Below are 16179 nucleotides of genomic sequence, written 5' to 3'. Positions count from 1 at the left end.
GGGTTAATGCTTTAACAACTCAGGAAAAGTTTTTATTCATACTTCTATTGCTATTTTGGTAATTGTAGTTAATGTATTCTTGCTATATTGTTGGATTCAGGGTTTTCTGTTTGTTTTGTTTGTTTTTGAGTTTTTGCTATTCTGTTTTCATTTATTTTTCTTCTTTCTTTTGGTTCTTACTTCTTTACTGGTGTTGGTTGGTTATTATACTTCAAGTTTCAAGGTTTTCACCTTTATCCTGCTCACTATTTTAGTGTTTCTTATCTTTCTGTCTTATAAATTTATCCCCTCTTTTTTTCAGCTTTAATTGAGTTCATTGGTACATTTTAGGGATACAGTACAGTTACATTCATTCTTGGGATCTTGTACTTCTACATGACAAGTCTTGGTTCTCATTTTTTCCCCTTTTCCCTGCCCTCCCTTCACCCCCTCCTCCTCTGCCCATCTAGAACCACTTATTTCCAACTTTTCATTATCTCACATTTTTTTTCTTTTCCCTTTTTACCCTTCCCCTACCCATCCCACCTTCCCTACACCTTTAGCTCCTTTCTTCCCATTTCTCAATGTCAGTAATCTTATTAGGATCTTCTGTATCATTGCAGATTATTCACACCACAGAAACTATTTGGTATTTACACACGTGTGCTTTATTTATTTCACTTAGGAGTATATCTTCAATATGTATCCATTTTCCTATGAATGAATCTATTTTATCATTCTTTATGGCTGAGTAATATTCCATTTTATAGAAAAACCACATCTTCTTTATCCAGTTTCCAACTGAGGGGCAATTGGGCTGTTTCCAAGTTTTACCTATGACAAACTGTTCCGCTATAAACATGGGTGCACATACTTCTCTGTGATATGATTCTTTCAGTTCTTTTGGAAAGATACCCAGTAAAGGGATGGCTAGGTCAAATGGAACCTCCAGTCCAAGCTCTTTGAGGTATCTCCATATTGATTTCAATAGTGGTTTCACCAGTCTGCAGTTCCACCAAAAATGGAGAAAGGTTCCTTTCTCCCCACAACCCCACCAACATTTGTTATTGTGTGATTTCTTGATAGCAGCCATTCCTTGGGGGGTGAGGTAGAATCTCAGTGTTGTTTTCATCTGCATCTCTTGAATGATCAGTGATGTGGAACATTTTTTCATATATTTACTTGCTGCTTTTACTTCTTTGTCTGAGAAGTGTCTGTTCATTTTGAATGCCCATTTTTGAATCGGGTCTTTATATGTGGGGGGCTGATTGTTTTGAGTTCTTTATATATTCTTGATAATAGTCCTTTGAGGAACAGCTGGTAAGAATGTTTTCCCACATTGTAGGTTGTCTCTTAGTTCTGGTGATGGTTTCTTTTGAAGTATAGAAGCTTTTTAATAAGATGAGATCCCAGTTGTTGATTCTATCTGCTAGTTCCCCTGCTACTGAGGATTTGTTCATAGTCTTTTCCTATGCCAATGTCTACTAGAGTTCTACCTAACTTACCTTCCAGCAAGTTTAATGTTTCTGTTTTAATATTTAGATCTTTAATCCATTTGGATTTTAATTTAGTACATGGTGAAAGATAAGGGTCTAGTTTTAATCTGTGGCAGGTTAAAATCCAGTAGAGGTACAAGATCCCAACAATGAATGTAACTGTACTATATCACTAAAATGTACCAATAAACTCAATTAAAGCTGAAAAAAACCAAAATGAATAAATAAAATGATAAGAAAAAAAATCTAGTTTTTCCAACATCATTTATTAAAGAGACTATCTTTCCTCCACTGAGGATGGTCAGCTCCTTTGTCAAAAATGAGGTAGCTGAGTACATCTGGGTTTGTTTTTGTGTCTTTCAGTCTGTTCCACTGATCCTCAGGACTGTTTCTTTGCCAGTACCATGCTGTTTTTATCACAGTGGCTTTGTAGTATAGTTTCAAATTGGGAATTGCCACTGCCATGTGTCTGTTGCCTAAGACAGCTTTTGCTATTCTAGGTCTCTAATGGTTCCAAATGTATTTTTGGATTCTTTTTTCTTGTTCTGTGAAATATAGTGTTGGAATTTCAATAGGCATTGCATTGAATGTATATAGCAGTTTTGGTAGTATGGCCATTTTCAGTTTGTTGATTCTTCCTACCCAGGAGCAGGGGATATCTTTCCATTTTTTAATATCCTCTTCAATTTCTTTTTTCAGAGTGCTATAGTTTTCAGTGTAGAGATATCTTGCTTCTTTTGTAGATTGATTCCTAGATACTTCATTTTTTTGGATGCTATTGTACAGGGAATTTTTTCCCTTATTTCTCTCTCAGTGAGTCTGTTATTTGTGTATAAGAAGGCTATTGATTTTTGGGTGTTCACCTTGTATCCAGATACTCCACTGCATCTGTCAATTAAATCTAGAAGTCTTTTGATTGAGTTTTTTGGGTCTTCAATGTAGAGTATCATATCATCAGCAAATAATGACAGTTTAACTTCTTCCTTTCCTATCTTTATTGCTTTAATTTCTTTGTCTTGTCTAATTGCTGTGGCTAATGTTTCCAGAACTACATCAAAGAGGAGTGGTGATAGTGGGCATCTTTGTCTTGTTCCTGATTTTAACATGAAGGTTTTCAGTTTTTGGCCATTTAATATGTTGTTTGTTGGTTTTTCATAGATAGCCTTTATTAAGTTGAGGCATAGACCATCTATTCCAATTTTTTGCAGAGTTTTTATCATGAGTGGGTGTTGAATTTTGTCAAATGCTTTTTCTGCATCTATCAAGAGGATCATGTGGTATTTGTCCTTGACTTTGTTAATATAGTGTATTACATTTATTGACTTATGTATGTTGACCATCCTTGCATCCCTGAAAGAAATCCGATTTGGTCAGGATGTATGATCTTCTTGATAATCCTCTGTATTCTATTTGCTAGTATTTTATTAAGGATTTTTGCATCTATATTCATTAAGGATATTGGTCTGTAGTTCTCTTTTTTAGTTGCATCTTTCCCTGGTTTGGGAATCAAAGTGATACTTGCTTTAAGGAATGAATTTGGAAGTATAGCTTCCCTTTTAATTTCATTGAAAAGTTTGAAGAGTAATGGCAGTAGTTCGTCTCTAAATGTCTTGTAAAATTCAGCAGTGAATCCATCAGGGCCTGGGCTTTTCTTTGTTGGTAAGTTTTTAATTACATTTTCAATTTCACTGGCTGTAATTGTGGTGTTTAAAATATTTTTATCTTCTTTGTTCCACTTTGGTAATTCATAAGCATTTAAAAATCTGTCAATTTCTTCTGTGTTTTCCATTTTATTGGAGTACAAGTTCTCAAAGTAGGTATTAACGATCTTCTGGATTTTTTTTTTTTTTGGATCTGTTGTGACTTCGCCTTTTTCATTCCTGATTGCATGGATCTGAGCCTTTTCTTTCCTTTTTTTGATAAGATTAGCTAAGGGTTTGTCAATTTTATTTATTCTTTCAAAAAGCAGCTCTTTTTTTCATTTTTTTGTATCATTTTCTTAGCTTCCATTGCATTGATTTCTGCTCTAATCTTTATAATTTCCTCTCTTGTTCAAGCTTTGGGTTTTTCTTGCTCTTGTTTTTCTAGGAGTTTAAGTTTCATCATTAGGTTGTTTATTTGAGCCCACTCTGTTTTCCTCGTGCGGGCATTCAATGTTATGAATTTTTCATGTAGAACTGCTTTCATTGTGTCCCATAGATTCCTGTATGTTGTATTGGCATTTTCATTTATTTGTAAAAACTGTCTAATTTCTTCTTTAATTTCCTCTGCAATCCATTGATTGTTTAGGAGAGTGTTGTTCAGTTTCCATGTGCTTGTGAAGTTTCTACAGTTTCTTGTGCTATTATCTCCAGTTTGATTGCACATGATCTGATAATATACAGGGGATGACTTCAATTCTTTTGCATTTATTAAGACCTTTTCTGGGAGCCAACATGTGGTCTATCTTAGAGAGTGATCCATGTGCAGCCGAAAAGAATGTATATTCTGATTTTGTGGAGTGGAATACTCTGTAAACATCTATTAAGTCCATGTGTTCCAAAGCTTGGTTCAGTTCTATTATTTCTTTGTTGATTTTCTGCCTAGATGATTTGTCAATTTGTGATAGTGAGGTATTTAAATCCCCCACTACAATTGTATTAGTGCTTATTTGGTTTTTCATGTTACTTAATACTTGTTTTATATAGTTGGAGGTATTTATATTTGGTCCATATATGTTTATGATTGTCAACTCTTCCTCTTGAATTGTTCCCTTTACAAGGATGTAGTGTCCTTCTTTGTCTCTCTTAATGAGTTTTGGTTTGAAATTTACTTTGTCTGAGAATAAGATTGCTACCCCTGCTTTTTTCTGGGCTCCTGACACATGGAGAATTATTTTCCATCCATTCACTTTCAGTCTATGGGCTAAGAAAACTACCCTTCATGAGCACCTATGCCTCTGCGGAGTGTCCAAGGACTGGCCCAATCAGAAGGTTTGAGAACGTGGGGGAACAGGTTGTGGGGGTGTTTCATGGGCGCCCGCGTGGTTACCTTCCTTAATGGATCTGGTGGCACGCAGTTGGGGAGGTCGTGCACCCGCCGGGTTGGCCAGGGCAGGCAGCTGGAGAAACCTCCCCCAGGCTAAAGTTATCCCCTCTTTATTCTTTGTCTTTTCTCTTCCTCAGTATCTTACCTCTTTGCCTCCCCCCTCTTCTTCTTCATCCATCTAATAAAATAAATAATACAGGGTTCTGTAAAAGTACATTAGAGAATAAATTTAAGCAATGCTATGAATTAAACAGTTCAATTTCAGGGCATGTCAGGGTAAACCTTATCAAATTAGGCTTAGAATATCCAAGAAAAATTACCTATAAATATAATTTAAAAGCAATCATCAGTCTTACAGCCTGCCTCAATCTCTAAATACAGTTCCACCTATGTGCATACATAATCCTACCTACATGAACAATCTCCTAAACCCTCTCATTATTTGTCCTTTATTATAGTGAAAAAATGACTCCAAAATTGTTTGACTTTATGCCTATTTTAAAATTGATATTTTAATTAATATTTATCTTACCTAATGCTTTTTCTATTTAAATAACCTCTTCCTTCCTCTGTTCCTCTTTCCTTTGAACCACCCTCTACATTACAGACAAATCAGTTACCAGTACAATATAGTCTGTAAGGGTATTAACAAAGGGTGAAGTTATCAAAACAATTTCCAGTGTTAATATTTGACATACACTTTGTTCTGTTGACATTGTGATAACCAGCACAAATTATCTCTTCACAATACAGTGAGAGGGCACAACTTAGTTAATTCAAATCAGTTAGAAGAGTAGACAAGATCTCTAAAAAGATAAAGCCAAGAACACATCACTGGGAAAAAGAACCTAATTAAAAGGATCTTCATATCAAGAATAAAATTACTTAACTATTCAACCTAAACCCATAGAAGCAAACAAACAAAAATGAACATGTAAAATCAAACAATAAAGTGCTCTAAAAGATTCCTAACTCTCCCAAAGCAGAGTCAAAGGAGCATCAATTGAAAAGAAAGAAAAAAAAAAAACCACATAGTTGAGTTGTATAAATGAAGATAAATATGTTACAGTTCTTTTACATTAAATATCACACCAATTAGAAGACCATAGTCCTGCCTTTCAAAGCATTTTATAGTATAAGAAATTGTAACAATAGACTGAAGCCTATTATAACAGTAAGGCAATGCAAAATGACACTCATAAATTCTTTGGCTGGGTTATGAACTAATTTGAATGTAAGACAAATTATCAGGAAACTAAAACATTTTAATTATGTGCATATTTACAGGATTCTGGCAAAATATGAAATTTAAAGGAAGGCCAGATCACCGAAGTTTATATATATCTTAAACTATAGAAAGGAACAGGAATTTGGGGCTTCTGTGAGGTGTTAGGCAAAAGTTATGAGATGATAAAGAAAGTAAATGCATGGTGAATAAAGTTTGTCTTTTTATACAGATAAACATCTTTTTGGTAACAAATGCTGTCTCTAGCAGCTTTCTTTCCTTTAGTAGTGATTTTTTTCTGGTTCTTTGGATTAAACCTAGGTTCTTGCACATGAAATGTTGGATCACTGAGATCCAGCCACAACCCATTTTATTTTATTTTACCTTATCTTAATTTTTTTAGACAGTGTCTTGCTAGGTTGTCCAGACTGATTTAAAACTTGTAGTCCTCCTGGTTCAGCCTCCATTTGTAGCTGGAATTACAGGCCACAGCACCAGCCTATGAAAATTTCTTTGGCAGATATAATTTTTCTTTTAGAAAAGGACCACTTTTCAGAAGTACTTTTATGTCTGAAGTTTCTCAAAATAATCAGTGCAAAATACACTAAGAAAATTTATTTCAGGAAATATATTCTCATCTCTTATAGCCATATTTTGTTTTTGTTGTTGTTGTTGTTTTCTTTTTATTGAGTTTATTGGTACATTCTAGGTATACAGTAGAGTCACTGGTAAGCATTTCCTTGAGTTTGCAATTAATTTCAAAGCCAGTTTTCCTGGAATTTCATCCAACAGGTATTGCTGTGTGAAAATGTGATTCCCCTTCCATTCTGAGTGACGTATTATGAATCCAGGTTTTCAAGGTGCTGACACATTCATATATCTAGCTCCTATGTTTTTGTGTTTTTGTCACTCACTTCCCTGACTTTTCTTACTTTCAGTCTTCAGCAGGAAATAGTTTTATCATGTATCCTTATAATCCCTGTATTTTTTCTAAAAATTATCTACCCTCACCTCATCACTAATTATAGTTACAGCTGTTCCACTGCCACAGGCAGCTGTAAAGGAAGCAGATTGTTGAAAGCTATATCAGTTCACAGCTGGTCTAAACTTACTTACCAGATTCAGATAAAATTTATGGATTATACCAATCAAAAGCAATCTAAAGAGTTTATTATAGAGTCTAAACAAAAATAAAAAACATTTAAGTGAATGAAAATCAATCAAAAATCTAAAATTAAAAGTAAAATCATTCCTAATGAATATATAAAACATTAGTTATTGCATTATTTAAGGAAAGCAGAAAATAACTAAAATGTTTTGAAAGTGTCCGTACATGAGATAAGCATGAGTGGAAGAGAAAATAGGGTCTCAAAAATACCAGAAGTTTGAAAATACGAGTGCCACAAAAATCTAATATTGTCCAAACCCTTGATTAAATTTAACCTTTCCAACTTGATTTTCTTGACTTTATCAATGTAAATATGGGAGTTACTTTGTGATATTATTTTTGCATGATCTTAGGCATAATTGAGAACTAAGAAGTTCTTAAATAATGTGCATCCTATCTGTCTTACTTTTCTCACTTTTGTCTCACTGAGACAAAATAACCAACACCCAAAGTTAAAGGAAGAAAGGTTTATGTAGCTCGCAGTTTTTAGAGATTTCAGTCCATAATTAACTGGCTCCAAGTCAAGGTGGTATGGCACACAGGCACTGCAGAGGTGAAACTATTCATGGCAGGCAGAATGTAACAAAGAAACAGGGATGGCCACAGTTCTTTCTATGCCTTGTATCTTATCCAAGATGCTTCAGGTGGGTGGTACTCACATTCTTAATCCCACTGCTCTTGACCCTAGCATTGCACCATGAATCTATTCCAGCATCACACACTATAGATCCAACCACCTCTGAAAAAGACCCACTTATGAAATGAGATTTTGGGGGGGGACATCTAAACACAAGCCATAACACTTTCCCAATTTAATTCAGCTATTGGCTTGATAAAGTCACATCATAATCAGTGGCAAAACTACAGCTAGAGCCTTTGAAATTTAGATCAATATCTGTCTTATGACACTCTTCCATCCCTCATATATGTTGTGTCTTGAGGTTTACTTTAAGTGTATAAAACTAAACTATACTGGATCATGGTGTTTCATTTTCTGCCGTTAAGTTATTGGATATAAATTAGGAAATTGACAGGCATTTTCATTAACAATGCTGATAGAGTTCCCATAGAAATGATGATCCGGAAATGATTCCAGGAAAAGTAATCTGAAATACGAAACATTGTGAAGAACAAGGCCTCTATTCATAGGCAAGTACGACTTAGCTTTAAAAAAATAATGATAAAATTTACTGGGCCTTTATAGTAACTAAAAGGAGAAAGTATTATAAAATATTTTGTAGACTACTCTAACTCCTTTACTTTGGGGCTATGCAAAGCAGGGAAGAAAAGGGATAAAAGTTGGTCTGATTTGTAGTGGTAAAGATATAGATTTCAAGGATATATGTTCCATGTTTCTCTAATAATATTTTCAGCCTCAAACCCAGTATGTGGTTATTAATATTCCAGAAATGTTCTCCAAGATATAAGAATCTCCAGGAGCAGATTTTTTTTCAGCAAATCATTATGAAACGTGGAATATTTTAAGCTTGTTTAGATGTAATTAAATCATCTTAACTACTACTCTACGAGCCCCATAAACTTCAAATGCATAATTTTACATAGATGCATTTTGAAAGAGCTATGTTGTACATTTATCAAAAGAGATGAATAACCTTGTGCATTAGCTTGTTCCAAAGCTGTGGCATTTTATGGTTATGAAACTATTTAATTCTTCTTGAGCTCATACTTAGAGGAGGAACAAAAGAAGAAATCATTTTGTGATTGTTTAAAATATACTGTTCACATAAATTTGTTCTTGAAATAAAAGGGCAAATGAGATGGATTGAGATTATTCACAAGACTTTTAAATAGGGTTAAGTGCTGTGAAAAAAGATTCTACTTCTATGATGAAATCAGACATTGGTGAGAACGATATAATTGACATGATAGCATGGTTATTTCTAATTTGTTGATTGAACATTATAAGAAAGAATTACTTATGGTTTTCTTGAAATGATGAAGTGTACAAATTTTAATGTAGAAGAATTAAAAAACTTGGTCACTATTGCAATGCTAGATTCTCCTCTTTATGTCACATATACTCTGATTACTAAAGTAAAATTAGAAAAGTGTTGACTGAGGAAGGTCATATGAGTGAACTCCATGCAGAAAAAAGAAGTGGAGGGACTGGGGATTTAGCTTAGTGGTTCTGCCAGCTGCCTCACAAGTGCAAGGTCCCTATTTCGATCCCCAGTACCAAAAACAAAACAATACAAAACAAAACAAACAAACAAACAAACAAAAAGAAATAAGAAGTGGCACTCTATGTCAATATTAAGAATGAATTCAGTAACAAGAAGACTAAAATGTATCAAAGGGGATTATCAAGGGTGGTCTTTTATAACCTTGTGTTTTAGATTGTGGAATTTGAAATTACTGTTTAAAATATGAGAAACTTCACAATATAGCCCCTTTTAAGGCTCATTCCTATAGGATGGGATATTAAATACCCTCATGTCATAGTCATACAAGCCTATTCTTTTTCTTCTGCCACAAGAGTGGCAATATTCCAGATGAGAGATTTCTTTACCCTGAAGTGAAAATGGTATGCTACAGAATCTCAGTTTAACTGCAAGAAATACACAATAAGCAAAATAAATATATGTTTGTTGTAAGTTTGAAGGCTCAGAAAATGACACTCTAAAATGCAGGTCTCAGAAGTGAAGTCTTTCTCTACACTCTTACCCTTCTGTCTCTTTGTTTTCCACTAAGGTAAGTCTCTTCTCCAAGTTGGGTTATAGAATCCAGAGTCCCTTTTCCAAAACCAATCATTAAAATAAAAAATATTGCTCTAAATTCCCCTGATCTTTGTGTAGGAGCTGGCCATAAAGAAATTTTCTGATTTATATTGTTTGATTGTGAATCATAACATCACCATTATAGAAAGGATCTTTCCCTACACCTGAGACAAAAAAAATTATACAACTGAAGCATTAAGAAGAATCCAAACAAAAAAGCCTTGCTGGTTATCACCACTCAGTCAGTTTTCATTATTTCATATAATGTTTATCCAATCACATTTCTACACCACTAGGCATGTTTCATCAAACATGAGTATAGAAATGGATAGTTCACCTTGGGTCATTAGGTCTTCAATTTAAAATTCCTATGTCAAATAAAATTATGATCAAATAAATTTGATTTGTTCTTATATTGTCTTTTGACAATACCTTATAGAGGTATGAGACATCACCCTTATGATGGATGAGGAAAAGTATCAACCTTTTCTTCTTCTGTATAGGCAAATCACTAAAGTTTTAGAATTATCATCACAGTGAGACCTAGTCCAACCAATTTTCACACATTGAAAACAACAATAATAATGGAATAATAGTCAAAGCAGAAATTTGAGTAGGTTAAAGAGAAGCAATCACTTATTGTACCAACAGTATTTTGAAGAAACAACCAAAACCCTTCTCAATGGAAATACATAAAAATGCCCAATAAATCAAATTCATGTTTTAAAAACACAGTTTCTTTCAGAGGAAGCTTAAAAAGGACCTGGAAATTGCAGCAGCAACAAAAATAACAACAAACAACACAGAAAAGTAAACTGATAACCAGAACTCTAGGCACACAGCATGACACTTTAGCTACCATGGAATGGGACATAAAGATAAATGGGGGTTATTAAAGTCACTAAATTTGAAAGTTTTAATGGATCACATACTTGTCCATTCATAAGATGTCAAATTTGAAGCAAGACCTCTATATAAAAGGTAATCAGAGCTTTAAACTAGAATGTGCAGGAGCTTATCTTAGTGTGCCTTAAAAATATGAACATTTTTCTAAGTGCAGTATGATACAAAATGTTTAGGATAACTAAAAATATCATTGGCAATAGCCTCATTTAATGGCAGAGTAGAAAAATGCACTCAATATCAGAAGAAGCTTGTTATCCTTTGAAATTTTGGGAACACTGGTCTATATCTATGTGGTTTTTAGGAGAACAGATAATGAGGAATGAAATGTAATTGACCTCTGTTAGCAGAAAAGAGAAAAATAGCAAGCTGTGCCTTCGTTGGCAATGTGCAGGAATGCTAGCATATTGCAAGTTCCAAAGAAGAGTCAATACAGCTCAGACCTGGATGTTTAGCTGAGTACATATGATAAATAACAAGAGGCAGATAAATCTTCCATTAATCTAATTCTTTGGTCCTGTATCTAAGTGAATAAAAACCAGGTGAGCTAAACACACAGGGTTCTTTGTCCACTAGAGGCAAAGAGCTCCCTGGCTCCAACATTGCAAATTATCTTTGTGTCTTTTGCTTTCATCCCCATTTGCCCCCCCCGCCCACACACACACAGTTGGGGATAAACTCATAGGCTGGTTCCTACAAGTAGCACCCCAAAAGGGACCTGACTGAGCAAGGTTCATCCAAGCAGAAGGTATAGGGAATACACAATTTTCTGAAGTCGAGATGAGTTGAGCTGGCTTGCAAGAAAATGAAAGTGAGTGCATGTGAAAAACTTTTAGTAAACCAGGGTTATGGGGCAAAATTTGTCAGTTGAAATACATTATGTCCTTTTGCTAGAAATGCTGCTGTGCTACCCTAGTGCTAAAGTCAGTATCCAATGGTTTTCTTGTATGTCACAAGATGTTATCAAACATAGCCTTTGGTTTCCTCAAACTGGCACATTTAATGTAGAAAGTTGGTATCAAGTGGGAGAAGGTGTGGAGCATGCTCATGGAAAGGGCTCTGTTATATCGCCTGAAACTTTCTCTGAATGTAGCTTGTTCCATGTAATTCCTTGTACTTTAACTGTGGGAAAACATCCGACATGTATTGCACCATTGAGAGAAGGTAGAAATTAAGGTAAAGAGCCTTGGCACCCTCTTCTTCCTATTCCTCCTTCCCTTCCATCCATGGAGTCTCCTCGTCAAAAATGGTCAGAGGGCCAGGGATTTAGCTCAGTGGTGTTGCTGCCTGCCTCACAAATGCAAGGACCCGAGTTCAATCCCCTGTACTGAAAAAAAAAAAAAAAGAAAAAGATTGGTCAGAGAGGCTGCACTTAACAGAGCCCTTTCGGTCGAGTTCAATCCCCTGTACTGAAAAAAAAAAAAAAAGAAAAAGATTGGTCAGAGAGGCTGCACTTAACAGAGAGCCCTTTCGGACATGTGCATTTCCAATTACTATTCATCCTGAGCCTAACAACACAACAGAATATTTATAAGCATCATCTTTTGGAGTATAAATTGCTTAAAGAATTGAACGATGAGGTTCAAGGACCTTTCACGTTGGGTTTGTTAGAATTCATCCTAGAAGCCTTACACTAGGCTCCTTTAGATTTTAAACCTTTAGCTAGGCCCTACCTTTCTACAGGACAGTATTTAAATTTCCATGCCAACTTTCAAGAATTAGCAGCTGAACAAGTGACAGAATCAAATGGTAGGACATCTTGAGATTACTTAAGATATGTTGTTAGGAGCAGATCCATATTCATATCTAATTGCTTGGGGACAGCCACTATAAGAAACACCCTAGAATCTTGATTACAAAACTTCCTTGGTCTGGTAGATAGCCTTTCCAGATTATATAGTAGTTGATAATCATTCTCCTTCCTATAACTTTGTATAAGTATACTGCCATTATTCTTTCATCTTACCTAGAAATACTCAGAAAATTCCTCTTACAGATGCCTCAATTTATTTTCTTGCCTTGATCTTGTAATGTTTACACTTAATTTTTTGAATCCTGTTGATGATATAAACAGCAGCCAGGTGGAATTACATTAGTGAAAAACACAAGATCTTGGGAAAAAGAAGAAAGCACAAGTGTTATGGTGGTCCCTAGAGATAGATAAATGGGACGGCGTGGTTACCCTGTTGGCATGGGAGGCAGGGCTTTGCTTGTGTCATTGCATGAAACACACATACAATGTGAGTGTCATCTAAGAACATGTGAACATGGAGGAGTTCCCCCTGCAACGTGCCAATTGTGGAGCTTGACTCTACTCTCCATAACAGTGAGAGCCTTCTCCCAGATGATATTAGATGACAATAAGAAAAAACAAGTTCTATAATCTACATGAGCCATGGATCCTATAACACAGGGACAACCTGAAGAAAACCACCCAAGAGGCAGAAAAAGTTGCCCATCATCAAGGCCTGCCTAGAACACTTGATAGTCTATTCACTGTTATGATTAATATCATAGCATGCAGTATATGTATACCTGTAGTGCAAAGTGAATTTTTCTGGGCATGTATTAATTAACTGAAGATTTTATTAAATACAAGGATTTGTATTTATCCAAGAATAGGATTAATTTGCACAGGCATTGGATCAGCTTGGTCCTTGAAATAATGTGAAGGTTCATTTCTAAATGTATGAGGGGTTGGTGGGATTCTTCATTATTTGTTTTATTGTTTTGTTCATAGACTGACATCTGGCAAGAGGAATCCAACATGTGAAACAGGCTCAACTGCACTTTACTTCACTTCAGCTGAAACTATACTACAAAGCTACTGTGATGAAAATAGCATGGCACTGGCAAAGAAACAGACCTAAGGACTAGTGGAGCAGATTAGAAGATGCAGAAACAAGTCCAGACACACTCAGCCACCCCATCTTCAAAAAATGGAGCGAAATACCCTCACTGGAGAAATGATAGCCTCTTTAATAAATGGTGCTGGAAAAACTGGGTTTCCACTTGCCAAAAATTAAAACTAGATCTATGTCTTTCACCATGCACTAAACTAAAATAAAAATGGAATAATGATCTAAATATTAAGACAAAAACACTAAACCAGCTGGAAGAACGGTTAGGTAGAACCTTTGAAGAGATTGGTGTAGGACAAGATTTTATGAATAAAACCTCAGTTGCACATGAACTATCACAAACAACAAATGTGATGTCTTCTTATTAAAAAGTTCTGCACAGCAAGAGAAACGACCAACAGTGTAAAGAGACAACCCACAATGTGGGAAAAAATTTTCGCCAGCTCTTCCTCAGACAAATGGCTACTATCTAGAATGTATAAAAGACTTAAAAAATCAGACCTCTCAAATGTAAAAACACAATTGAAAAGATCTTTGATGAATCTTTTCAAGCTGATCATAATATTCATCTGAAAGAGTAAAAAGAATGAATTATGTGTAATAATGAAAAAATAAGTGGAAGCATACAAATACAAAATTGCACAGTTGTTGATTTTTGGAAGTTTTTTTAAATGAGGGAGGTGGGAGAATGAGAGGTACACAGATTTAAAATGCATCTCTGGATAAAGAAGATGTGGTTTTTCTATACAATGGAATACTACTCAGCCACGAAGAATGAGAAATTAGATTCATTCATAGGAAAATGGATACATATTGAGGATATACTCCTAAGTGAAATAAATAAGTCACACATATGTAAATACCAAATAGTTTCTCTGGTGTGAAAAACTATAATAGTACCTAAGATCCTAATGAGATAATTGGCCATGTGAAAAAGGAAGAAAGAGCTAAAGGTGTAGGGAAAGTGGGAAGGGTAGGGGAAAGGTAATAAGAGAAAAGGAAAAAAATATGACAAAATGAAAAAATGGAAATAAAGTGTTTGTAAATGGGGAGGGGAGGAGGGGGTGAAGGGAGGGCAGGGACAAGGGGAAAAAATGAGAGCCAAGACCTGTCATGTAAAGGTACAAGATCCCAATAATGAATGTAATTGTACTGTATATCTAAAATGTACCAATAGACTCAATAAGAGAAAAAAATAAATAAAATAAAATACATCTCTTATGTTTAGCTTTTTAAAAAGAGAAAAAATGGGCTGGGGATTTAGCTCAATGATTCCCCCGCCTGCCTTACAAGCACAAGGACCCAAGTTTGATCCCTGGTTAAAAAAAAAAGAGCACTAGCAGAAAAACTGATTTTGAGCAAATATGGTACAATATTAAGCTTTCATGAGCTTTGTGGTACATATAAGATTATGTATGCCATGTAGTTGACCATGTTTCTGTGTACTTAAAATATTTTATAATAAACATGATCCAAACTGGTTGTGAATGACTGACACCAACATATCATTTAAAAGAGCAGAGAAATAGAGTAGTAGCTGAAGGAAGAAGTGAACAAAAAATTTATTTAGTTATTTTCTTGCAATATTTTCATCAATAGAGTATGTAAGTATACATATGTGAACAATCCAGTTGTAAATAAGTTCCTGATGAAACACAATCACAAGAGATAATTTAAAAGCATTATCACTCTGCGGGGCTAAGGCAGGTGAATCAGAAGTTCAAGTTTAGCCTGGGCAACTTAGTGATTTCACAAGACCCTATATCAAAGTTTCAAAAATTTAAAAAAGTGCTGACAATGTAATTCAGCATAAAGTCCCTAGATTAAGTCCTCAGTAATAACGAAAAACACAATTCTTGAAAATAAGTAAGGGAAGAAAAGCTACAGCATATTTGGAGATGTGGGCTTTGATAGGAGTGGAGTCAATTTTCTGGATATTAAAGTATTTTGCAAAAATTTGTGACTCATTTCTTGCCACATAATGCTCAGAGTTCTAACACCTGATTAAACATTTCAAATAACCTCAGTTTTGCAAAGTTCTGCCCTGCATCATTAAGGATATTATGAAACTAAATGTACTTTCTCTAACATTCCTGTTTAGTTGCCAGCACAGCTGTCTGAATCAACCAGAACAAAAGGTTGCAACCTGATTATCATGCTGAATAACCAATGAGCATTTTGGTTTGTTCTGATGAAAGTGGTTTCCCACATTAGCTGAAAGCACATGTCATATTTTCAACAGCCTGGCGTTATGTTTAAATATGCACCACATAATATGATGTGACACATTCTTTTCTGTTCAGCTTCAAGAAGCAGAATGCTTAAAGGGTATTATCAAACAACACATGCCATTTTAAAATTAATTTCCTACTAGAATCAAAAAAGTACACAAGGTTCAGGTTATTAGCTACTCTTTCAGTTGCATTAGTCAGATATTAAGATACTATCATGTCCAAAGTTCATAGTGTCATGAAAAGTATTCACAGAATTAGAGAATAATTAGATTCGTTAAACAGGACAGAATTTAAACGTTTCCTTCAATTATTTCAGAAAATCCACAAAACCGTTCTCAGAGGAAGTTTTCTTAATTTATTTTTTTATTTGCATTGGTTCGTGTTTATTTATATAATGTTAGCAGTCATCATGTGGAGTTTGTACTTAACCTAAAACATCTTAATTCTTTTTTCATCCCCTTCCCATTTTCTTCCTCCCTCCATCTCCCATCTCTTGGTTCCCTTCCCTTTTCCAAAGATCTATTTCCCTTTTGCTATTATGTAGCAAT

The sequence above is a fragment of the Fukomys damarensis genome, unplaced genomic scaffold, assembly GCF_012274545.1.
Source record: "Fukomys damarensis isolate Sample0158 unplaced genomic scaffold, DMR_v1.0_HiC HiC_scaffold_39, whole genome shotgun sequence".
In the NCBI taxonomy this organism is placed as follows: Eukaryota; Metazoa; Chordata; class Mammalia; order Rodentia; family Bathyergidae; genus Fukomys; species Fukomys damarensis.
The sequence above is the reverse complement of the archived record's forward strand: the minus strand, read 5'-3'. Positions refer to the sequence as shown.